This window comes from Stegodyphus dumicola, chromosome 2 (genome assembly GCF_044657685.1).
Source record: "Stegodyphus dumicola isolate Sdum_Otavi_A_Nest chromosome 2, ASM4465768v1".
NCBI classification, from domain to species: domain Eukaryota; kingdom Metazoa; phylum Arthropoda; class Arachnida; order Araneae; family Eresidae; genus Stegodyphus; species Stegodyphus dumicola.
In genome coordinates, this window is record NC_140769.1 from 283,064,881 (window position 1) to 283,089,480 (window position 24,600).

General features: G+C 32.7%; 1 protein-coding gene, 19 non-coding genes and 1 pseudogene across 20 annotated transcripts in view; all 21 read left to right on the forward strand.

Moving 5' to 3' along the window:
- Nucleotides 1–24,600, forward strand: part of LOC146998993 (uncharacterized) — a 100,501-nt gene that overhangs the window by 10,535 nt on the left and 65,366 nt on the right. The gene's annotated exons all lie outside the window — the stretch shown is intronic.
- On the forward strand, nt 11,387–11,464 carry LOC118197075 (small nucleolar RNA SNORD10). Its single transcript, XR_004759506.1, has one exon. It is a non-coding gene; the product is annotated as a small nucleolar RNA SNORD10 (small nucleolar RNA).
- Nucleotides 11,616–11,693, forward strand: LOC146998994 (small nucleolar RNA SNORD10). The gene has a single exon (XR_015039945.1). It is a non-coding gene; the product is annotated as a small nucleolar RNA SNORD10 (small nucleolar RNA).
- On the forward strand, nt 11,844–11,921 carry LOC118197080 (small nucleolar RNA SNORD10). The gene has a single exon (XR_004759510.1). It is a non-coding gene; the product is annotated as a small nucleolar RNA SNORD10 (small nucleolar RNA).
- On the forward strand, nt 12,076–12,153 carry LOC118197082 (small nucleolar RNA SNORD10). Its single transcript, XR_004759512.2, has one exon. It is a non-coding gene; the product is annotated as a small nucleolar RNA SNORD10 (small nucleolar RNA).
- LOC146998995 (small nucleolar RNA SNORD10) lies at nt 12,304–12,381 on the forward strand. Its single transcript, XR_015039943.1, has one exon. It is a non-coding gene; the product is annotated as a small nucleolar RNA SNORD10 (small nucleolar RNA).
- Nucleotides 12,534–12,611, forward strand: LOC118197081 (small nucleolar RNA SNORD10). The gene has a single exon (XR_004759511.2). It is a non-coding gene; the product is annotated as a small nucleolar RNA SNORD10 (small nucleolar RNA).
- Nucleotides 12,769–12,846, forward strand: LOC146998996 (small nucleolar RNA SNORD10). Its single transcript, XR_015039933.1, has one exon. It is a non-coding gene; the product is annotated as a small nucleolar RNA SNORD10 (small nucleolar RNA).
- LOC146998997 (small nucleolar RNA SNORD10) lies at nt 12,997–13,074 on the forward strand. The gene has a single exon (XR_015039935.1). It is a non-coding gene; the product is annotated as a small nucleolar RNA SNORD10 (small nucleolar RNA).
- Nucleotides 13,233–13,310, forward strand: LOC118197078 (small nucleolar RNA SNORD10). Its single transcript, XR_004759509.2, has one exon. It is a non-coding gene; the product is annotated as a small nucleolar RNA SNORD10 (small nucleolar RNA).
- LOC146998998 (small nucleolar RNA SNORD10) lies at nt 13,462–13,539 on the forward strand. Its single transcript, XR_015039937.1, has one exon. It is a non-coding gene; the product is annotated as a small nucleolar RNA SNORD10 (small nucleolar RNA).
- On the forward strand, nt 13,927–14,004 carry LOC118197077 (small nucleolar RNA SNORD10). The gene has a single exon (XR_004759508.2). It is a non-coding gene; the product is annotated as a small nucleolar RNA SNORD10 (small nucleolar RNA).
- On the forward strand, nt 14,157–14,234 carry LOC146998999 (small nucleolar RNA SNORD10). Its single transcript, XR_015039944.1, has one exon. It is a non-coding gene; the product is annotated as a small nucleolar RNA SNORD10 (small nucleolar RNA).
- LOC146999000 (small nucleolar RNA SNORD10) lies at nt 14,385–14,462 on the forward strand. Its single transcript, XR_015039934.1, has one exon. It is a non-coding gene; the product is annotated as a small nucleolar RNA SNORD10 (small nucleolar RNA).
- On the forward strand, nt 14,650–14,727 carry LOC118197083 (small nucleolar RNA SNORD10). Its single transcript, XR_004759513.2, has one exon. It is a non-coding gene; the product is annotated as a small nucleolar RNA SNORD10 (small nucleolar RNA).
- On the forward strand, nt 14,874–14,951 carry LOC146999001 (small nucleolar RNA SNORD10). The gene has a single exon (XR_015039938.1). It is a non-coding gene; the product is annotated as a small nucleolar RNA SNORD10 (small nucleolar RNA).
- LOC146999002 (small nucleolar RNA SNORD10) lies at nt 15,347–15,424 on the forward strand. Its single transcript, XR_015039939.1, has one exon. It is a non-coding gene; the product is annotated as a small nucleolar RNA SNORD10 (small nucleolar RNA).
- Nucleotides 15,577–15,654, forward strand: LOC146999003 (small nucleolar RNA SNORD10). The gene has a single exon (XR_015039940.1). It is a non-coding gene; the product is annotated as a small nucleolar RNA SNORD10 (small nucleolar RNA).
- On the forward strand, nt 15,878–15,946 carry LOC146999004 (small nucleolar RNA SNORD10; annotated as a pseudogene).
- Nucleotides 16,093–16,170, forward strand: LOC146999005 (small nucleolar RNA SNORD10). The gene has a single exon (XR_015039941.1). It is a non-coding gene; the product is annotated as a small nucleolar RNA SNORD10 (small nucleolar RNA).
- On the forward strand, nt 16,367–16,444 carry LOC118197076 (small nucleolar RNA SNORD10). Its single transcript, XR_004759507.2, has one exon. It is a non-coding gene; the product is annotated as a small nucleolar RNA SNORD10 (small nucleolar RNA).

Here is a 24,600-nt window from a genome sequence, read left to right on the forward strand (position 1 = left end):
GGCGATAATATTAGGTGGCAACAATTTGAAAAGTGAAACGGACATTTGAAGTTTTCGACGCAATGGGCTAAGGCCGTTCGGATTAAAAAGAATATCTCTTTTCACAATTTTTTTTTTCAGCGCAGAATAGAAGAAATCATTTATGAAAGAACACTACCACTGACATGGCTTCACGCTAAAGATTTTAATAGTTTGGTATGATGTCTTTGAGATTTTACAGTTTGATTTTTATCTTTTATTTTTTTTTTTTCTTATGTTTTTTCTTTTATTTTATACATTGCGAATCTGTCAGAATCATTTTGCCCTATCTTTTAAAATAGCAGGAATTTTGATGGGCCTGTTGAACATCAAATGCTTATCAGAACTCTCCCTCCCACACAGATACACACCTTCTATTAGTGTGGGAGTTGTGATGATATTTACTGCACTCTGTGAATAGTGTTTCTTCCATTGAGATGCAGAAGCTGTGCAAAGGTAGCTTTCAGACAAGTGGGATAGGATTAGAAGCGACATCTTGAAGACTGGGAAAGAAGAATTTATATAAAAGTTTGTTTCTGAAGAGGATTGTTTTTAGGAATTTTTTTTTTTTTTTTTTTTTAGTAGAGAGCTGTTGGTTTAGTTTTAAAAACGGTGATGTGCTGGAAGCAGAGTTTAACCAATAACTAAAATAAGTTAATGATAAAAATCTGAAGGCCTTTCAGATTGCATTATGTCCAAAGGGGCGTTTTTTTAACGTTTTCTGTGTTACCTTTATTTATTAAATACTAGCAGTTACGCGGCCAGCCTGGCTTTTAAATGTACCGGAAAAGTGCCTGAAAGGAACACCAAACGTTAAATTCAATATATGTCATAATAAAAGCAAGGAAAAGACGGGAGCTTAGATCCATCCATATTGAAGAGGAAACATTCTGATTGCGTCGTAAGCTAATGTGTTGCCTTTGTAAATAAAACTTGGCAGTCGAGTCGATTTTAATTCCATTTTTATTTCCAACTGACATTATGTGTCCACAGATCACTTGGCACTCTCAACAAACGTCCAGTATCGAAGAGAAACATTAAGTTTAAAAACTGCACAGGATTATTGCCCTCATTTTTCTAAGTGGCAACAGTGCTGATTTTCAACCGTCAGCAGTCCATTATACAGTTGAATGAAAAACTGTTGCCAAAACCATATTTCTAAAAGAATGAAACTATTCAAAATGATGCCATAAAATTAAAAAAAACTTATTCGAATTTTGAAAAAAATCGCAAAATTTAAAAAAAAAAAAAAACTTATTCGAATTTTGAAAAAATCACTTCGAGGTGCTCTAGCTCTTGTCTATATGCAGCTATATACCAATTAATAAATAAAGATCATGTTCTTCGCACTTGAACCATAAAATTCAGTTCAAGACCACTATCGCAAAGGAATTTTAAATTGAGCCTCTCTTTGGAATTTACGATAGAGTCTCACGCGGTGGAGATAAAAATGTTTTTTCTGTACAGCGTGGATATAGCTCGCTTTGAAATCCTCGAGATTGTTAATCAAAAATTCGTTAAAGTTTTACAAAATAGAAAATCGATAATAAAACAGCTTCCAAATTTTAAATTTGCGCTTCCAGATACCCATATTCGTAGGAGGATTACGTTATTCGAAACTGGATGGCTCTAGGTACCGTCGTTTTATTACACAGTGCGAGAAACATACATACGTTTGTGCAGATTCTTCATTACTTAATTTCTTCAAATATAATACAGGGCGAGAATATCGGGTGGCAACAGTTTCAAAAGTGAAACAACGGCTGTAGTGAATCAACGCAAAATGCCAAACGAAATTAATAGTCCTTCAGAGCAAATTGCCCCGCTGAGCTAGATATATATATATCTTTTATTAAAAACAACTTTCTTTTTCTTTTTCTAATAGTTTTGTTTTTATTTTAAACTCGCTCTCTAAATAATTTAGTTTAATTATTTTAAAATTATTTTGGCTTTTTTCCTTTTTTTAGAATTTAAATTTGCTTTTCTACTTTTTTACTTTTATACGTATTTGTTTAGAATTTAAATTTGTTTAAATTTAAATTTCATTCCTTGCAGCAATGGCGCAAAGAATATTTAATTAAATATGTAGTTAAATTTAATTTTTTTAATTAAACTCAATTTATTCTTATGAAACAATTTTGTTTGTACTTAGCAGCTTTAGCGCTAATTACCTGGTTTGTTTCTCTTTTATTAAAAACAACTTTCTTTTTCTTTTTCTAATAGTTTTGTTTTTATTTTAAACTCGCTCTCTAAATAATTTAGTTTAATTATTTTTAAATTATTTTGGCTTTTTTCCTTTTTTTAGAATTTAAATTTGCTTTTCTACTTTTTTACTTTTATACGTATTTGTTTAGAATTTAATTTTGTTTAAATATATATATGTGTGTGTGTGTTACCGTGAAAGACCGAAATTGGAGAATGTCGACTTTCACCGGAGAATATCAATCAACATTCACCAAATACGAAAGACCGAATATTTCACTACATTCTTGTATAGTCGGACCCTCACCGGTGTATGTCGACAATCACAGATATGCTCTGGTGAAAGTCGAAAAGAGAGGTCATAGTGCCATAATAGTTTTAAGTTGTTGCAATAAATAAGATTTGAATCGCATAATTTAGTAAGTTTTTTATGACTGTTATTTTATTTTCTGGTTTAGAACGTAGTGTATAATTAAGTAAGTTTTTAACTTCTGTTATTTTCCTTTCTCATTTTGAATGTATTGTGTGTTTTAGGTTCTCTTGTTCTTAAGTTCTTATTTCAAGTCTCAAGTGCGTTTATTCGCGACTGAATTACGGAGAAGAAAATATAATATTGTTATATGTTCAACATTCACCATTAGTACATGGTGAATGTCGACATTGACCGGTGTAAGTCAGAAATAAGAGTATTTGGAAAATATTTCGGACATACACCAAGAGGCTATGTGAATGTTGACATTCACCGGTGAAAGTCGACATTCTCCAGATTTCGGTGTTTCACTGTAATATATATATATATAAAAGAAGACAGCGTAAAACCTTAACAAGCTTCTGGGTGACTGTTAAAATATGAAAGCTTTCATATCTTCCCTCCCCCCCCCCAATTTTTTGCTGAAAGTAATTTGTTTTTGTAACAGGCTACAGTTCCCTCTCCCGTAAATTATTGGTTTGCACTCACTGACTAAATTCTGTCGATGATTTCAAGATTGGTCTTTATGCCGATACCACGTGGAGAGTACATTCGAGTGTAGGCCTTTTTAAGGTAAGGTAAGTTAACTCAAAAAATCGGCATCGATGACTTCAATGTACACCGAGAAATATCATTTGTTGATTTAAGTCTAGTTTTTATTCTTGTAGATAATGATACCAGCTTGAAAAGTACGTATATTTCTGTTTTTAATGTCAGTTTCCCTGGTACAGTGAATTTAATATTTGACTTGAAAACTACAACAGGTAATTGTCGTTTTACTGATATCTGTATATAGTATTAATAAAGGGTGGAGGTTATTCTTATAACAAAGGGTGGGGTTTTCGAATTTGAATTGGATACATATTTAAAAAAAAACTAGTAAATATTTTTTCAAAATTAAGAGTTTATTAGAAAGATTGGGCATTTTCATTCGCATGAAACACATCATCATTCAAATGATTGAGATTGTTCTTGCCGAAGATACAGTGTCTCACAAAAGTGATGGGACACTTGTGCTTTAAAAAAGGAAACTGTATAAAATAAATTCAAAAAGCATGTAAAAATTTTTTCTGGGCGTGTTTCGTACTTAAATTTAGTAACAATTATTACATAACATACATTTTCTCAAAATATTAAAATATTAATTTAATAAAAATACAATTGTTTAAAACGGAGCAAAAAATGGCTCACATAAGTGATGGGACACCATTAGATACTACTACGTACTACAATAAAAATATTTTTTGGGGTTTTTATTTTTACTCAAAAGCAATTTATAAAATCGTCTGCAGTATTTCTCTCCAGTTTCTTTTGGAATTTTTGTGTTTTTTTAGCTCTCTGCAGCCATGAATGCTAAACGAAAAGAAACTTTGCCTGAAATTCGAAAATTAGTTATTAATTTGCATATTGAATGTGGAAAATCTATTAGAGAAACTCCTGAAACAGTTAACTTGAGTCATTCAACAGTTTACAATATCATTAAACGACATAAAAAGAATCATATGATTCAGGATAAAAGAAGACCTGGCCGACCATCAAAGCTATCCAATGGAATAAAGCGAATTATTGTTCAAAATATTAAACAAAAATCGAAGAATGAGTGCTCCTAAAGTTGCTGCTGATTTACAAGCATTATATGGAGTAATTGTTAATCCTGAGACTATCATAAGAGTAATTCGATTTGCTGGATATCACGGTAGAGCAGCCAGGAAAAAATTCTTCTTAAGTGAAAAGAATAGAAAACTCAGACTGGCTTTCGCAAAATCCAACATAAATAAGAATTCTGATTACTGGAATGAAGTTATATTTGCTGATGAGAGTAAATTTAATATATTTGGTTCTGACGGTAGAATCTTGGTGTGGAGAAAACCCAGGGAAGAATTTCGAAAACAGAAGTTGGTGCCAACAGTAAACCATGGTGGAGGAGGAGTTATTGTATGGGGGTGTATGTCATCCGCTGGAGTTGGTACTCTTGTTTTTATTGACAGTATAATGGATCAGTACAAGTATATTCACATTTTAAATCAAAATTTGAAATCTTCAGCGTGAAAATTGAACCTTCATAACGATTTTAAATTCTACCAGGACAATGACCCCACGCACACTGCTTTGAATGTTAGACTCTGGCTGCTGTATAACTGTCCTGAAATAATAAAAACACCACCACAATCTCCCGACTTAAATCCCATACAGAATATTTGGCAAGAATTGGAATCAAGAATTCGCAAACACACCATTTCTTCAAAACAACAATTAAAATCGGTGCTTCAAGAAGAATGGGGTAAAATCACTCCAGAAATCACAAAAAAATTAGTCGAATCCATCCCAAGAAGATTAAATCACGTTTTAAAAGTAAAAGAAAATCCATCAAAATATTAAAACTTTTTAAGAAGTAAAATTTTTGGATAAATGTTTGATGGAAAAGTAAGTGTGCCATCACTTATGTGAGCCATTTTTTGCTTCGTTTTAAACAATTGTATTTTTATTAAATTAATATTTTGAGAAAATGTATGTTATGTAATAATTGTTACTAAATTTAAGTATGAAACACACCCACAAAAAAAATTTACATGTTTTTATAGTTTATTTTTTTACAGTTTCCTTTTGTAAAACACAAGTGTCCCATCACTTTTGTGAGACACGGTAGCTGGAACTTATTTAATGATACTTAACTTCAGTAAGTGGACTGTAATATTAACAATAACAAATTTATTTTAACAAAAACAACATTATTGAATGCTAGCACACGCATGTGCTTATAGTTAGTTACCTGTGTAACTTAGCTAAGATTAAGCAACCATATGCTCTTACATCAAGTCAGATATCCTACAAACTAATAAGGCAAAAACGAAATATCTTTAGGGTTACACTAAAGCCAAACTCCTTGGCGTAAAACAATGCTGCCAAGCAATACTCTTTCAAACACCGAAAAGAGATCAACCCAGACTTCCGGTACATTTTGATTGTTTGGGCTCCAATCGCACGAATGACAGCTTCGATTTTGTGTTTCAAGGCATCAGTCATCTCTGGGTGGTTAGCATAGCACATATCTTTAAGCGTTCCCCAGAAAAACAAATCCAACAGGGTCACAATGGTTTTTGGTCAGGCGGCATTTTTCTTCCAAAATAAGAAAGGAGCCGCCGTTACCGTCAATAGCAAACGTTACTGTGCCATGCTAAACGAATTTTGGTCTTCAAAAATTGAAGATGATGACACGGATGACGTTTGCTTTCAGCAGGACGGGGCGCGTAATGGCAGACCGCACATTGAGTTGAACAATGTTAAGCAAATTTCGCTTACTGCGCATGCTTGATGGTGCACCTTTGGCGCGGGGAGAAATATTGGCGACTAAGCAACCCTACGTTAGCTTATTCGTGATCTCCATGGCTGTCGAGTGTGTTCGAGTGATGTTTAAAATTGCAATATTGTGGAACTTTGCTTATTAGTTATTTTAACGTCCACGCCGATTGCGCTTGCTTATTTTTCTAACATATGTTTCGTTTTAATTTGTCAATAACAGTGCATTTAATATTTGTTAACATATGTTCGTAATAATTCCTTATTTAAATGTAATTTGTTTACATGTTACAATTCAGTAATTATAAACTGGAGTATCTCGCTTAGTTTGTTAGCGTATATTCGCGCTTTTATTTTCTCATTTCAAAGAATTTAATAACTAGCATTAAAGAATTGTAAAATTTCTTCAGTGTTATTTGCAAGCACTTGTTATATTCCTCAGTGTTTCTTTATGTATGTACGAATGGAACGTATGGTAAATCCTGAATTGTTTTTATTGCTTAAAAGTATAATGAATAAATTTTTAACTAATATATCCTAAATTACAGTCTTTTTCTGAACGAAAATTTGTACAGTTCCAAAGGAATGTGCAGAATTTCATAAGTATTATATTTTACATTTTGAATGTAAACACAGCTTCACATTACTTCGCACTAATTTCTGCTTTCTAGTTGTTTGAGCAGTAGAGCAAAAAATAGTATTTTAACACAGTAATTAATTTACATTATACTCTACGAAGATTTAAACGCCAGATTTGTTTACAATTAGATGGCGATGCATCTACCATATACCGTATTTATCTTCTTTTCAAATCGCGCCAGCATAGTAATTACGCCAAATTGTTTTCTGGGCATGCGCAGTATGCGATATTCGTTTAACACTGTTCAACTCAATGTGCGGTCTGCCATTACGCGACGGGGCCCCTTGCCACCAGCCAACGTAACCATCGATCTTTGGCGTCCTGCTTTTAGAAATCGAATAATCAGCCGAAATGCTGATGTCATTTAACCGCCTCGGAGCTTTTTGGAGAACCCATAACTCTTTGAAAACCAAAGCTTTCCCTAACCTGCATATTAAAATACCGAACCGCCCGAAATGGTCTTCGAGAGTCACAGAAATTTCATCCCCTCCTCATCCATTAACGCACAAAGAAGAGTGAAGATTTCAAATGATATCCTTTCTATTTCTAACAAATAAAGGATAAGGAATCACAAATAAATACTAAATGCAAAAAACTGATACAATGCATTTGGGGAAACTGCATCTGCTACTGTATACCTTAGTGGAGGGAAGAAAACAATATCGGAATTTCGGGCGGTTGTGGTCATTTGAATGAAAGGTCGTCTGGGGCGTTGTAGTCTTCAAAGAGTTAAGGTTCTTCATACACCTTAAACCCCTTATGATCTTCGAATAAGTGATTGTTGCAAGAATTAGGATATTTTATTTATTTTAAAAACAATTGCTTCCGCCTTTTTACAGCTGACTACATAATATAGCTGCTTAGAGACTAGTAACCAGAAAGTTTGTGTTTCCACAAATATTTTTATAATTTAATCCGTTTTGTGACAAAAGTTTTCGTCATGTTTACACCTTGCGCACATATTTTAAAAATGGCTAATGGTATATACTTGAAATTGGATGGAAGTCTTTATATGGGCACTAATTTATAAATGAACCAAAAATCTGATGAATATTTTAATATTAAAAATTTTTATGCACGAAAATATTACAGATTTTTTTAATGAAATACATTTTATAAAAACAACTCCAAATAATAATAAAAGAAAATTAACATGAAATTCTTAGAATTTTCGGTTCACGGTAGTTTCCAAATGTTATAAAAGCTATATATTAAGTATGGAATTAAATTATGCAACAGAGTATTTCAAACTGTGCGCGGAAGGTAGAAACATGACGAAAAATTTTGTCACAAAGCGAATTAAATTATAAAATTATTTGTGGCAACACAAACTTTCTGATGACTATTTCAGAAAGCAGCTACATTATGTAGTCACCTGTAAAAGGTTGAAGTGATTGCTTTTGAAATAAATAAGTTATCCCAATTCTTGCAACAGTCACATATTCGAAGATCTTATGGGTTTTAAGGTGTATGAGTCCCCTTAAAAGGGCGTTACGCTAACCACCCAGAGACGATTGATGCCTTGAAACACGAAATCGAAGTTGCCGTTCGTGCGATTGGAAGCTAAACAATCGAAAATGTGCTGAAAAATTGTATTGATCGTATGGGGTACTGTCAAGAGAGCCGTGGCAGATATTTGAATGATGTGTTTCAATCTTAAATGAAAAAATGTCCAATCTTTCTAATAAACTCATAATTTTGAAAAAATCTTTATTAGTTTTTTTTTTTTTTTTAAATAACCGATTCGAATTCCAAAAGTTAGATGTCCCACCCTATAGTCTCTTCCATTCCACTACCTTCTTGTTAAGTAACTTAAATTCTTCTTAAATAACAGCACTGAAGTAGTTATAATTTTTCATTATTAATTACACAATAAAAGACTTAACATCATGTGTGGATAAAGTGTCAAAATTCATTTCTTGTTTCGAAGTACGTAGCGTATTCGGAAACTAAGTACCGTTTCATTCTAGCGCCGTCGCTGCGCTATGGTAGGCGTCCGGCGCATGCGCACTAGTCTTTCTTGTTCACTGACTTTCAATTGACGCCATTTTGGTTGCTCTATGTTGTGTTTTCAGTTTGCTGTGCACATTCAAAATGTTTAAGACAATTAGTTCTCCCGCTGACTGTGAGATTCGTGCCGTGATTAAATTTTTGAACGCGAGGAATGTTAAACCGGCCGAAATTTATCGTCAAGTGACAGAAGTTTACGGTGAATACGCGATAAGTGATGGAATGGTGAGAAAGTGGGTAAGAATGTTTAATGCGGGTCGAACAAATGTCCACGCCGAAGCTCGGAGTGGTCGGCCTTCTGTTGTCACCGATGATTTGGTAAGGAAAGTTGATGAAGCAATTCATGAGAACAGACGCTTCACAATGACAACTCTTTCAGAGGCATTTCCGCAAATTTCACGTACTGTTTTGTTCGAAATTGTGTCTGACCGCTTGAATGATCGCAAACTGTGTTCCCGATGGGTTCCAAAAATGCTCACTGATGTTCACAAAACAAAGCGACTTGGTAGTGCCCTGACATTTCTCACGCGGTACAGTGATGAGGGAGAAAACGTTTTAAACCAAATTGTGACAGGTGATGAAACTTGGGTGTGTCATTTCACACTAGAATCGAACCACAATCACACCACAATCGATGGAGTGGAGACACACTCATTCTCCGAAAAAACAAAAGTTCAAAGTGAAAATGTCATCACAAAAAATCATGTGCACTGTCTTCTGGGATAGGAAAGGCGTTTTGCTTACTGAATTTCTTCCCAGAGGTGAAACCATTAATGCGGCGCGATATTGTGAGACTTTAACAAAACTAAGGCGTGCCATTGCTCCATGACAATGCTCGGCCCCATACTGCTGGTGTCACTCAATCGTTAATTCGACAGTTTCATTGGGAGCAGTTCGATCACCCGCCGTACAGCCCGGACTTGGCGCCGTCCGACTATCACTTGTTCATGCACATGAAGCGCGAGCTTGGTGGCAAGCGCTTTGGATCTGACGATGACACGAAAAACGCTGTGGAGTCGTGGTTATCGAAACTGGCGGGAAGTTTCTTTGACGATGGTGTACAAAAACTGGTCACCCGCTATGACAAGTGTTTGATCATTGGCGCAAACTATGTTGAAAAATAGTTTAAGATATGTATTTTCATGTAAAAATAAAATTGGATTCGAATAAATTGTTTTACTTTTTTTTTTTTTTTTCCCAAAACGGTACTTAGTTTCCGAATACGCCTCTACTTTCAATTGAACTTTGTGAACTATATTAAGTAAAGTAAGTAAAAGATAAAGAAAGCTAAAATTGGCAGATTTGGGTGGATGGAGAAGGCTTGAAGAAAATCTGCTTAACCGTTTTTTTTTTTTTTTTTTTTTTTTTGGTTAATTTGTGCAGAAAATAAAACTGGAAGAATGATCCAAGGTCAGCATTGTATAGCAGTGCATATCGTTTCCTGCTATCAGTGTTGACACTTGCATTAATCTTTCAAATAACTCCACCGTTTTTGATGCAAGGTTCATAATAAGTAGTCAGAAATGTAAACATTATCTTAGTTTAATTATTAAACCACGCAGAAAAAGGCATGCTGTAAAATCTTCATGAATTTAATTCTGCCGCATAGACAGACCACTGTATACGGAACTATGAGTTTCATTAAAGAAGAAAAGTAAGTAAATGGAACTTCTATTGAAAATTCGAACGGTTTATTAGCAATGTTGTAGTTAAAAATATAGTAATTTTATTAGTAAGTAAGCGTAATATTTGTGAAATTGTTTCCAAAATATCCCTTTTTAGGAAATACTATAATTACGAAAATTTTCGGTTTTCAGATTTCAACGGAAATATTCATTTTAACCGTTCCCAAATCAATTGGAGTTTTAGCCCACGAGGGCTATCAATTTCCTTTTGGCATTTTGCGTTGAAAACTTTAAATGCCAGTTCACTTTTCAAACTGTTGCCACCCAATATTACAGCCCTATAGTATATTTAAAGAAATTAAATAACGAAGAATCTGCATAAATGTATGTACGTTTCTCGCATTGTGATAAAATAACGGTACATAGAGCCATCCAGTTTTGAAAAACGTAATCCTCCACCGAATATGGGCATTCGGAAGCCCTAATTTGGAATTTGTTTTATTATCGATTTCATATTTTGTAACACATTATTTATAACGCATATACTCATATTATGTAACATTTTTTTATTAAGAAATTCTACGATTTCAAAGCAAGCAATGGCGACACTGTACGGCGAAAAAAAATATCTCCAGCGCGCGAGACCGTGTATCGCAAATTATAAACAGAGCCTCATTTTAAAATTATTTTGCGATATTGCACTTGAATGAATTTTATGCTTTAAGTGCGAAGAACATGATAGTTAATAAATAAAGGTAACACACAAAATGTTAAAAAACGCCCTTTTGAGCATAATGCAAAATCTGACAGCTTTAGGATTTTAATTTTTTTTTTTTAATTTTAAGTAATTTTGACTAGATTATTATCATTCTTGAGATTCAGAATGTTCCTTGATGAAAAAAACCATGCGCGTCATCTGATCTCAGTTATTCCGAGCATTGTAGGATGATTCTTTTCTCTGAGAGCTCTGATATTTTTAAATCTTTTCAAATGCAACACTGTAGCTTTTTTGGCGATTTCTTCATCTCCAAATTAACAATATTAACTAAATTAATTAACACTAATCGTAAAATCATTGTTTTACGTAATTTAGAGCAGATTATTAACTTTCTAGTGATTCAAACTGTTCCGTGATGAAAACCATGCGCGTCATCTGATCTCAGATTTCCTGAGCATTGTAGGATGATTGTTTTCTCTGAGAACATTTACATTTTCCGGTCTTTCAAATGTAACTCCATTCTAGCTTTTTTTTATCACTCCTGGGTTTCAAAATGAATTAATTAAGTAGTCTGATCCTAAAAGCATCGTTTTACATAATTTAAACCAGATTATAAACTTTCTAGTGGTTCATAGTGTTCCTTGATGAAAACCATGCGCGTCATCTGATCTAAGATTTCCTGAGCATTGTAGGATGATTGTTTTCTCTGAGAATATTCACATTTTCTGGTCTTTCAAATGTAATTCCATTCCAGCTTTTTTTATCATTCCTCCGTTTCAAAATTAATTAACTAAATAGTCTGATCCTCAAAGCATCGTTTTACATAATTTAGACCAGATTATAAACTTTCTAGTGGTTCATAGTGTTCCTTGATGAAAACCATGCGCGTCATCTGATCTCAGATTTCCTGAGCATTGTAGGATAATTGTTTTCTCTGAGAACATTTACATTTTCCGGTCTTTCAAATGTAATTCCATTCTAGCTTTTTTTTTTTATCATTCCTCCGTTTCAAAATTAATTAATTAAATAGTCTGTTTCTAAAAGCATCGTTTTACATAATTTAGACCAGATTATAAACTTTCTAGTGGTTCATAGTGTTCCTTGATGAAAACCATGCGCGTCATCTGATCTCAGATTTCCTGAGCATTGTAGGATGATTGTTTTCTCTGAGAATATTCACATTTTCCGGTCTTTCAAATGTAATTCCATTCCAGCTTTTTTTATCATTCCTCCGTTTCAAAATTAATTAACTAAATAGTCTGATCCTCAAAGCATCGTTTTACATAATTTAGACCAGATTATAAACTTTCTAGTGGTTCATAATGTTCCTTGATGAAAACCATGCGCGTCATCTGATGTCAGATTTACTGAGCATTGTAGGATGATTGTTTTCTCTGAGAACATTTACATTTTCCGGTCTTTCAAATGTAACTCCATTCTAGCTTTTGTTTTATCATTCCTCCGTTTCAAAATTAATTAATTAAATAGTCTGATTCTAAAAGCATCGTTTTACATAATTTAGACCAGATTATAAACTTTCTAGTGGTTCATAGTGTTCCTTGATGAAAACCATGCGCGTCATCTGATCTCAGATTTCCTGAGCATTGTAGGATGATTGTTTTCTCTGAGAACATTTACTTTTTCCGGTCTTTCAAATGTAACTCCATTTTAGCTTTTTTTTTTTTTTTTTTTTTTATCATTCCTCCGTTTCAAAATTAATTAATTAAATCGTCAAACCATCGTTTTACATAATTTAAACCAGATTATAAACTTTCTAGTGGTTCATAGTGTTCCTTGATGAAAACCATGCGCGTCATCTGATCTCAGATTTCCTGAGCATAGTAGGATGATTGCTTTTTTTGAGAACATTTACATTTTCCGGTCTTTAAAATGTAATTCCATTCTAGCTTTTTTTATCATTCTTGGGTTTCAAAATTAATTAATTAAATAGTCTGTTTCTAAAAGCATCGTTTTACATAATTTAGACCAGATTATCAACTTTCTAGTGGTTCATAGTGTTCCTTGATGAAAACCATGCGCGTCATCTGATCTCAGATTTCCTGAGCATTGTAGGATAATTGTTTTCTCTGAGAACATTTACATTTTCCTGTCTTTCAAATGTAATTCCATTCTAGCTTTTTTTTTTTTTTTATCATTCCTCCGTTTCAAAATTAATTAATTAAATAGTCTGTTTCTAAAAGCCTCGTTTTACATAATTTAGACCAGATTATAAACTTTCTAGTGGTTCATAGTGTTTCTTGATGAAAACCATGCGCGTCATCTGATCTCAGATTTCCTGACCATTGTAGGATGATTGTTTTCTCTGAGAACATTCACATTTTCCGGTCTTTCAAATGTAATTCCATTCCAGCTTTTTTTTATCATTCCTCCGTTTCAAAATTAATTAACTAAATAGTCTGATCCTAAAAGCATCGTTTTACATAATTTAGACCAGATTATGAACTTTCTAGTGGTTCATAGTGTTCCTTGATGAAAACCATGCGCGTCATCTGATCTCAGATTTCCTGAGCATTGTAGGATGATTGTTTTCTCTGAGAACATTTAGATTTTGCGGTCTTTCAAATGTAACTCCATTCTAGCTTTTTTTTTTTTTTTATCATTCCTCCGTTTCAAAATTAATTAATTAAATAGTCTTATTCTAAAAGCATCGTTTTACATAATTTAGACCAGATTATAAACTTTCTAGTGGTTCATAGTGTTCCTTGATGAAAACCATGCGCGTCATCTTATTTCACATTTCCTGAGCATTGTAGGATGATTGTTTTTTCTGAAGACATTCACATTTTCCGATCTTTCAAATGTAACTCTATTCTAGCTTTTTTTGGTAATTTCTCCGTTTAAAATTTAATTAATTAAGTAGTCTGAACCTAAAAGCATCGTTTTACATAATTTAGACCAGATTATAAACTTTCTAGTGGTTCATAGTGTTCCTTGATGAAAACCATGCGCGTCATCTGATCTCAGATTTCCTGAGCATTGTAGGATGATTGTTTTCTCTGAGAACATTTACATTTTCCTGTCTTTCAAATAAAACTCCATTTTAGCTTTTTTTTTAGCATTCCTCCGTTTCAAAATTAATTAATTAAGTAGTCTGAACCTAAAAGCATCGTTTTACATAATTTAAACCAGATTATAAACTTTCTAGTGGTTCATAGTGTTCCTTGATGAAAACCATGCGCGTCATCTGATCTCAGATTTCCTGAGCATTGTAGGATGATTGTTTTCTCTGAGAATATTCACATTTTCTGGTCTTTCAAATGTAATTCCATTCCAGCTTTTTTTATCATTCCTCCGTTTCAAAATTAATTAACTAAATACTCTGATCCTCAAAGCATCGTTTTACATAATTTAGACCAGATTATAAACTTTCTAGTGGTTCATAGTGTTCCTTGATGAAAACCATGCGCGTCATCTGATCTCAGATTTCCTGAGCATTGTAGGATAATTGTTTTCTCTGAGAACATTTACATTTTCCGGTCTTTGTTTTCTCTGAGAACATTTACATTTTCGTGTCTTTCAAATGTAACTCCATTTTAGCTTTTTTTTTAGCATTCCTCCGTTTCAAAATTAATTAATTAAATAGTCTGATTCTAAAAGCACCGTTTTACGTAATTTAGACCAGATTATAAACTTTCTAGTGATTCATAGTGTTCCTTGATGAAAACCATGCGCGTCATCTGATCTCAGATTTCCTGAGCATTGTAGGATGATTGTTTCCTCTGAGAACATTTACATTTTCCGGTCTTTCAAATGTAATTCCATTCTAGCTTTTTTTATCATTCCTCGGTTTCAAAATGAATTAATTAAGTTGTCTGATTATAAAAGCATCGTTTTAGATAATTTAGAGCAGATAACTTTCTAGTGACTCATAGTGTTCCTTGATGAAAACCATGCGCGTCATCTGATCTCAGATTTCCTGAGCATTGTAGGATGATTGTTTTCTCTGAGAACATTTAGATTTTGCGGTCTTTCAAATGTAACTCCATTCTAGCTTTTTTTTTTTTTTTTTTTTTTTATCATTCCTCCGTTTCAAAATTAATTAATTAAATAGTCTGATTCTAAAAGCATCGTTTTACATAATTTAGACCAGATTATAAACTTTCTAGTGGTTCATAGTGTTCCTTGATGAAAACCATGCGCGTCATCTTATTTCACATTTCCTGAGCATTGTAGGATGATTGTTTTTTCTGAAGACATTCACATTTTCCGATCTTTCAAATGTAACTCTATTCTAGCTTTTTTTGGTAATTTCTCCGTTTAAAATTTAATTAATTAAGTAGTCTGAACCTAAAAGCATCGTTTTACATAATTTAGACCAGATTATAAACTTTCTAGTGGTTCATAGTGTTCCTTGATGAAAACCATGCGCGTCATCTGATCTCAGATTTCCTGAGCATTGTAGGATGATTGTTTTCTCTGAGAACATTTACATTTTCCTGTCTTTCAAATAAAACTCCATTTTAGCTTTTTTTTTAGCATTCCTCCGTTTCAAAATTAATTAATTAAGTAGTCTGAACCTAAAAGCATCGTTTTACATAATTTAGACCAGATTATAAACTTTCTAGTGATTCATAGTGTTCCTTGATGAAAACCATGCGCGTCATCTGATCTCAGATTTCCTGAGCATTGTAGGATGATTGTTTTCTCTGAGAACATTTACATTTTGCGGTCTTTGTTTTCTCTGAGAACATTTACATTTTCCGGTCTTTGTTTTCTCTGAGAACATTTACATTTTCGTGTCTTTCAAATGTAACTCCATTTTAGCTTTTTTTTTTAGCATTCCTCCGTTTCAAAATTAATTAATTAAATAGTCTGATTCTAAAAGCACCGTTTTACGTAATTTAGACCAGATTTTAAACTTTCTAGTGATTCATAGTGTTCCTTGATGAAAACCATGCGCGTCATCTGATCTCAGATTTCCTAGGATGATTGTTTCCTCTGAGAACATTTACATTTTCCGGTCTTTCAAATGTAATTCCATTCTAGCTTTTTTTATCATTCCTCGGTTTCAAAATGAATTAATTAAGTAGTCTGATTATAAAAGCAACGTTTTAGATAATTTAGAGCAGATAACTTTCTAGTGACTCATAGTGTTCCTTGATGAAAACCATGCGCGTCATCTGATCTCAGATTTCCTGAGCATTGTAGGATGATTGTTATCTCTGAGAACATTTACATTTTGCGGTCTTTGTTTTCTCTGAGAACATTTACATTTTCCGGTCTTTCAAATGTAACTCCATTTTAGTTTTTTTTTTTTTTTTTTAATCATTCCTCCGTTTCAAAATTAATTAATTAAATAGTCTGATCCTCAAAGCATCGTTTTACATAATTTAAACCAGATTATAAACTTTCTAGTGGTTCATAGTGTTCCTTGATGAAAACCATGCGCGTCATCTGATCTCAGGTTTCTTGAGCATTGTAGGATGATTGCTTTCTCTGAGAACATTTACATTTTCCGGTCTTTCAAATGTAACTCCATTTTAGCTTTTTTTTATCATTCCTCCTTTTCAAAATTAATTAATTAAATAGTCTGATCCTAAAAGCATCGTTTTACATAATTTAAACCAGATTATAAACTTTCTAGTGGTTCATAGTGTTCCTTGATGAAAACCATGCGCGTCACCTTATTTCACATTTCCTGAGCATTGTAGGATGATTGTTTTTTCTGAAGACATTCACATTTTCCGATCTTTCAAATGTAACTCTATTCTAGCTTTTTTTGGTAATTTCTCCCTTTAAAATTTAATTAATTAAGTAGTCTGAACCTAAAAGCATCGTTTTACATAGTTTAGACCGGATTATTAACTTTCTAGTGGTTCATAGTGTTCCTTGATGAAAACCATGCCCGTCATCTCATCTCAGATTTTCTGAGATTTGTAAGATTATTGATTGTTTTCTCTAAGAGCACTAACATTTTCCGTTCTTCTATGCTGCTTTTAAAAATTTTGTAATTTTGCTGTTGATTTTTATGTGGCATAAATACGAAGAAAATGAATAAAAAAAAAACAAAATCTGAAATGTTTCAGATTTTAAATTACGTCCAAAGGGGCGTTTTTTTAACATTTTGTGTGTTACCTTTCTTTATTAAATATCATGTTCCTCGCACTTAAACCATAAGATCCAGTGCAACAGCAATATCGCAAAATAGTTTTAAAACGAGCCTATCTTTAGAATTTCCGATACAGAGACTCACGCGCTGGAGATAAAAATGTTTTTTCTGCACAACGTTGCCATTGCTCGCTTTGAAATCCTTGAGTTTGTTAATCAAAAATTCGTCAAAGTTTTAAAAAATAGGAAATCGATCATAAAACAAATTTCAAATTTCAAATTCGGTCTTCTACATGCTCATATTCGTTGGAGGATTACGTTATTCAAAATTCGATGACTCTATGTACCGTTGTTTTATCACAATACGAGAAATATACATACATTTATGCAGATTTTTCATTATTTAATTTCTTCAAATATAATGCAGGACTCTAACATTTTGTGGCAACAGTTTGAAAAGTGAACCGACGTTTATGAGTCCCACGCAAAATCGCAAAACGAAAACAATAGTCCTTCAGGGACAATCCCTTTGGACTAATAATAATAATAAAGCTTTATATATATATATATATATAAAGAGTAGAAGAAGAAGAGGAAGGGGGCGGCTTGAATGTGTATAACAGCGAAACAGCAAACTGTTAGACTGTGAACTCAGCGAGAAGTAAGAAAGTAAGAAACGTTCCTGGGAGATCATTAAAATCTGAAAGCTTTCAGATGTTTTTAAACGTATTTGTTTTTTTAATGTGCATTTTTTTTTACTATATAGCATTTTTTGAAGCAATGAAAATTATGATTTCTGATACAAAAAATTAATTGTTGAGTATTTGTTCTGATGTTCGAATCATTCCCTCATGCTCGGGTAGAATCTTTTTTTCTTGTGGACGGCAGACCTTTCTGTTTGGGAATATGTTACCTCTACCACTCAATTTTCGTCACACTTTAAGAAGCCATATTTCATAATGATCACCACTATTATTGACATTTAGTGAATGCATCGTTGGCGGCGCATGAAGTCCAAAATTAGTTGACCCCTAATAAATATATGCACTGGCAGATTCTGTACGCTTGAAAGCCTTGCTGATTTCATCGTACAATCGTTTTAATGTTCGCATAATTTTATTCCACTCGCAACGCTGAAGTGCTGTGCATCGCATGACTTTTTATCTTCATATTCCAGGGGTATTTTCGTCTGGCGCACATTGTTTTATTAATATGCTTTCCGTAAACATTACTAGATCAGTCATGATTTTAAAGTCATTATTCCAATATTCATTATTTAAAGTTATTATTAAAGCTTGGTGTCATTATTCCAAAAAAAATTCGAAATTTTAGCCCAAAGGACATTAGCCCAGAAGGGCTATTAATTAGCAAATTAACAAAAATTAGAGCCCTGCATTATATTTCAAGAAATTACATAATGAAGAATCAAAAGACAACAGTAACTAACTTTAATTCAATTTTGAATAACGTAGTCCTCCATTCGAATATGAGCACCTGGAAGCCCAAATTTGGAATTCGGAATTGGTTTTATTACCTGTTTCATACTTTGTAAAGCTTTTATGAGTTTTTCATTAAAAAACTCAACGATTTCAAAGCGAGCAATGGCAACACTGTACGGGGGGGGGATATATCTCCAGCGTGCGAGACTGTGTATCGGAAATTCTAAAGATTTGCTCTTTTTTAAATTATTCTACGATGTTGCTCTTGAATTGAATTTTATGGTTCTTAAGTGCGAAGAATTAATAAGATATTTAATAAGATAACACAAAAAACGTTAAAAAAAGTCCCTTTTAGCGTAATATTAAATCTGATTTTATGATTGTTTAACTGAATTTTATGATTTAAGTGCAAAGAAAATGATATTTGATAAATAAAGGTAACACATAAAACTTAAAAAAAAGCACCCCTTCGGGCGTTTAATTTTCATTTACGTTTCAACGAAAAAAATTAGCGAAAACACAATGAAATAAATTTTTTAAGGGATTTGTAAAGTCTGAAAAACAGTGGAACTTAGAAATTACGTTGTTCAGAATTTATTTATTAAAAACCCAAATGAGACTTTGTAAGACCATATTTTATTTTTCGAACAACAAACGAACGGCAAACTACTGTTGCCACATGTATTCGAATAAATATTTCTTTTTAGTCCAAAGGGAGTTGAATCCCGAAGGACTATTAGTTTCGTTTTGGCATTTTGCGTCGGTCTCATAAATGTCGGTTCACTTTTCAAACTGTTGCCACAAAATGTTAGAGTCCTGCATTATATTTGAAGAAATTAAATAATGAAAAATCTGCATAAATGTATGTATATTTCTCGTATTGTGATAAAACAACGGTACATAGAGTCATCGAATTTTGAATAACGTAATCCTCCAACGAATATGAGCATGTGGAAGACCAAATTTGAAATTTGAAATTTGTTTTATGATCGATTTCCTATTTTTTAAAACTTTGACGAATTTTTGATTAACAAACTCAAGGATTTCAAAGCGAGCAATGGCAACCTTGTGCAGAAAAAACATTTTTATCTCCAACGCGTGAGTCTCTGTATCGGAAATTCTAAAGATATGCTCGTTTTAAAACTATTTTGCGATTTTGCTGTTGCACTGGATCTTATGGTTTAAGTGCGAGGAACATGATATTTAATAAAGAAAGGTAACACACAAAATGTTAAAAAACGCCCCTTTGGACGTAATTTAAAATCTGAAACATTTCAGATTTTTTTTTTAAATTTTTTTTTTTTTAAATTTTTTTTTATTTTTTAAGATTTCGCTATACAAATTTAAACGGGAGGCTTACAGTTTTATATTTGTTATAATCTCTGTATTACAAAATTTATCATTATGAGAGAAGAGGAAGCTAAAATAAACTTTTCGTGGTGTGTGGTGTATTTAATTATGGCAAAGCACACGAGGGCTATCTGCCTAAAGGGAGGGATGCCTTTCGTGGAGGACTTTCTAAGGGAAACTGGCTCGTATACACGTTACACATGGGGAAAACCACGAAAACGCCCATGCAGCCAGCCCGTTCGCGGGATTCGAACCTCCGACCGAACTACCAGTGTTCAGCGTCTTTACCGCTCGGCCGCTGGTGGGCCTAAACTTTTCGTATTACGGTGAAGAAAGTTTCGTTCAACTTTTGAGATAAACCCGCTTGGATTTTCCGAACTATGAAATCTTAACAGAAAGTAGTAGTAAATCAGTTACAGTGACAGTTATGAAGCAACTCTTATTTACGAAACCTTGAGTGTTGAAGTTCCGCGTATCTCTAGGCGTGATGAAAAGGGTGGAAAGAAGCATTTTCCGAACTGTTTACAAATTTCGATTTTATCTTTGGCCGTAGTTAGTTTTGCGTGAGTTGATCCTTCTTGATGATACGCTTGGTTTAAAACATTTTCCAGAACACTTTCCGCGATTGTAAAATAATTGGAAAAATAGATTGAACGATCACATGATGCGCATTTGTTAATGTTTCCATGAATCAGGTACATCGCATTATTAATTTCGGCGTGAAATATAAACGGTAGCATTACGTAATTGAAAAATTTATAAAATAATATAATGAAATTCCTAGTATTTGTCTATTGTTAACTGAAATTTTCATTAGTTTCTTTCATATTCTATTGTTACTGGTAAGACCCCCCCTCCCCAATTCATTAACAAATTCATAATGCTTTAAATTTTAAAATAGCCAATCAACCTACTGTGTCCTGTACAATGTTCAACTCGTGTTTTCTTTGTGTTCAGAATAATTTTTTACTTCCTTGTACGAAGTAAAGGCAGTATTGTGGTCGCGAAATACTTGTGAAAATTGTGGTCGCGGATATTTCAATGAAAGATCATTTTGACTGCTTTCGAATACATTTAATATGTATTTTGCATAAATTAAAAACGTATAACGTTGATATTTTGTATATGAGACTGTTGTGACATCTAGTTGTGCACTGCCTTTTTTTATTGCAATCGGCAGAACCAAAAGTGCGTATATATATAAATTAAACGTAAAGCATATAAAGTTAAAATTAAATTGGAAAATATATATATAAATTAATTAAGTTAATTAAATTGAAATTACAAATAAATGATTAATTATTGTTGCGAACTAATTTACAGTATCATTTAAATTCTGAGAGCATATGTAAATCAAGTGCAAGTATCAAAATCTATGAATATATAATAAATATATAATATATAATTCCAGTAAATTTTTTAAATCCTAAAAATTTTTAAAAATGCATAAGTGAATAATTGTTGAGCAGGCAGGAGACAGACTTATCAAGGGGAAGTTGCTTCCACACCTAACTCTTCAATTATTCAATTCGTGTTTCGTCATCCATGTAAGAAAGGGTAAAAGAAAAATCTGATGTGTACACCACATGACTTCCTTGTACAGAATATTAAATTATACGCATTTTTTCTTGCATTTTATTTAAACTTATTGGATTGAATTAAACCTACTTCGCCGACAGCGCATAAACCACAATAGAATAAATGCATTCTTTAAAATTCACTTTGTTTACCATAGCGAAACTCTGGCGCAAGGTTTACTTAACAGTATTATATTTCATTCATATTATAACTCAGAATGCACAAAATGTATATCATTTAAAGAATTATCTAATCGTTGCCACATGTTCTATTCAAATACTATAATAAAGCTAGAACTATGTATAAAAGAAATTAGGCAAACAAAACAAAAAAGAAACAGTTTTTCACAGACGCTTGAGTATTTCTCATTTAATTTATTCAGTTCTCACTTCGCGAGAAGGCAAAAATACATAAAAACTCAAAATATCTATATTAAAAATTACGAAGTAAATTTCAAACGCTTATTTCCTCGAAAAAATTCTAGAAAGAATTAAGCATGATTTAATTGGCAATAATAAATGAATGCGTTATCTTTCTTGTTGCGAAGCTAAGTTTCTCTAGATTGGCAACAAATCCACTAGTCTCCTCTTTCAAATGTAAACATCAATGGCCGCCATTAAAAACAGACTTAGCGGCAATTAAACAATTTTAAAATTGCTGCTAATTCTAAAAAATATTGCACACAGATTTACTAAAGACATAAAATCCTTAACCGGAAGATAAAAACAACATAATTCAATCATTTTTAAAGGAAAAAAATGTACAATTTACAAACGTATAAGAGTAAAGAAACTGAGATCACAGAGCTGGGTAACAGAGTGGATATATTTATAAATATATTTATGTACGTTTGGTGCGGCCGATTGCAACCAAAATACGAGGTGCACATCTACATGTTATAGCAGTCCTACATACAAAATTTCAACGTTCTGAGGCTACTCGTTTTTGAGTTATGTGAGATACGAACGTACGCACGCACATACGTACATACGTTCGTACAGACGCCACTAAAAATTCTCTTCAGAATTCATTTTAAAGCAGTTTTATAATTGTTTTGAAGGAAAAGAGTATTTTATTCTGTCCTTACGTACAGATATCACGCAAAAACATCGTTAAATTGCATTCGATAGCGGTCAAAATGGATATTTTCGTTGAAATATGCTGCCTGAAACTTTTCGTGATTACAATACTTCCTTTTTACTTCGTACAAGGAAGTAAAAATTGAAAACCAAATGTTGGGGAGGGGGGGGGATTAAGATAAAAATAAATAAACAGTGGAATTTTGAGAAAATAGCAAGTAAAGACTAGAATAACTAAATTATGAGTAGAAAATCAAATTTTACCCTCCTAGCCGGTTCAGTGAGCTCATTTTTTTATCCTTACATTTTGGCAAATTGTGCATTTTTTTGCTTTAAAAGTGATTAAATGGTGCTGCTCTTATGTTCCGCTTAAGGTTTTTATGCCTTTATGTAATCTGCATACAATTGTTGTAGAATTATCAACAATATAAAAATTTAAGTGGCGCTCAGCCTAACGGAGCCGCCATTTGTTTACATTTGAAACTCTTAGTAGAATAGTGAATAAAGTCATTTGGTACACCAAAGAAATTAAATAATGAAGAATTTAAAGAAATTAAATAATGAAGAATCTGCATAAATGTATTTATGTTTCTCGCACTGTGATAAAACAACGGTAGCTGGAACCATCCAATTTTGCATAGCGTACGTCTCCACCCGAATATGGAATTTGTTTTATTATCGATTGCATAATTTGTAAAACTTTGACGAATTTTTGATTAAAAAAACTCAAGGAATTCAAAGCAAGTCATGGTACGTTGTACAGGAAAAAACATTTTTATCTCCAGCGCGCGAGACTGTGTATCGGAAATTCTAAAGATGGGCTCAATTTAAAATTACTTTGCGATATTGCTCTTGAACTGAAGTTTATGGTTTAAGTGCGAAGATTTTATTTAATGATATTTAATAAATAAAGGTTATACACAAAATGTTAAAAAAAGGTCGCCTTGGATGTAATTTAAAAATCTGAAACCTTTCAATTTATTTATTTATTTATTATTATTATTATTATTATTGTTGTTGGTGGTGGTGGTGGTGGTGGCGGTGGCGATCTAAGTGACAGAATTAAGATACGCAAAAAATGAGAAGTTTTTCATTTTGTATACTCTTTTAATACAATTCAAAATTAATTTTCTTTTATAAATCTTACAGAATTTTAAAATAGTATAAAACTTAAATGTTAAAATTACTACAGAAGCTTTTATAAATATAGTTTTGCTGATTTGTATTATTTTTTCGTACATATTCTGAAATATGTAAGCTACAACATGATAGATTTCGAAAACAATATCGTTGTATTGAAATACGGAATCAGACGATTGTTTATTTTTTAAGTCCTGCTGTCGATCTAATTTTTGTTTAGCCAAGCGTACCAGAAACAAGAAGTTACTTCTTGTCTTCGAGAATTTTTCGTAATTAATATGTGTCCCACGGTTCATGCTTGAATTCGGTTTTGGGGTCAACTTCTTGTCAGAGGAACTAAGGCCTCTTTGCCGTCAGAATCTTCCGTCTCGGGAACATTCATGCGATGTTCCTGTTCTGCTTGTTTATTTTTGGATGGTACATGCTTTGAGTATTTTTTTGTTATTCACCTTCGTATTTTCTTCGCATATTCTCATTATTACTTCATTTGGGACCATGACTGTCACTTGTTCTAGAATTCGCAGCCGTAATCTAGAACGCTCATGTTTTATTCCCAAAATGGCCGAAATTTAACTACAGGAGGTCGTCAGCCTTTTGTGTTAATGATGATGTCAGTATTTGTTGTTATTATTAAATTACTGTTTGTTGTCTTCTGTTTTTGTTTTGCCACAAAATTGTTACTTTGTTTGGAAATGAGAAAAACAAGCGAATTCGGATAACTGGAGCGTCGGATTTATGAAGTCCATGTAACTGGAATTTTTTCGCACACACACATACACTTTAATTTTCATTTTAAAAGTTTCCATTTCTATTTTTTTCACGATTAAAATTAAAGTTTCTTTTTTAAAAAAAAAATATTTTCGGGATTGAATTTCAATGCTTCTGGGTTACTTCATTCAGATACAATTCTACTATCTTTATGTAAGGAGATAATATACTCAGTATTCCATTAGTAAATAAATTATT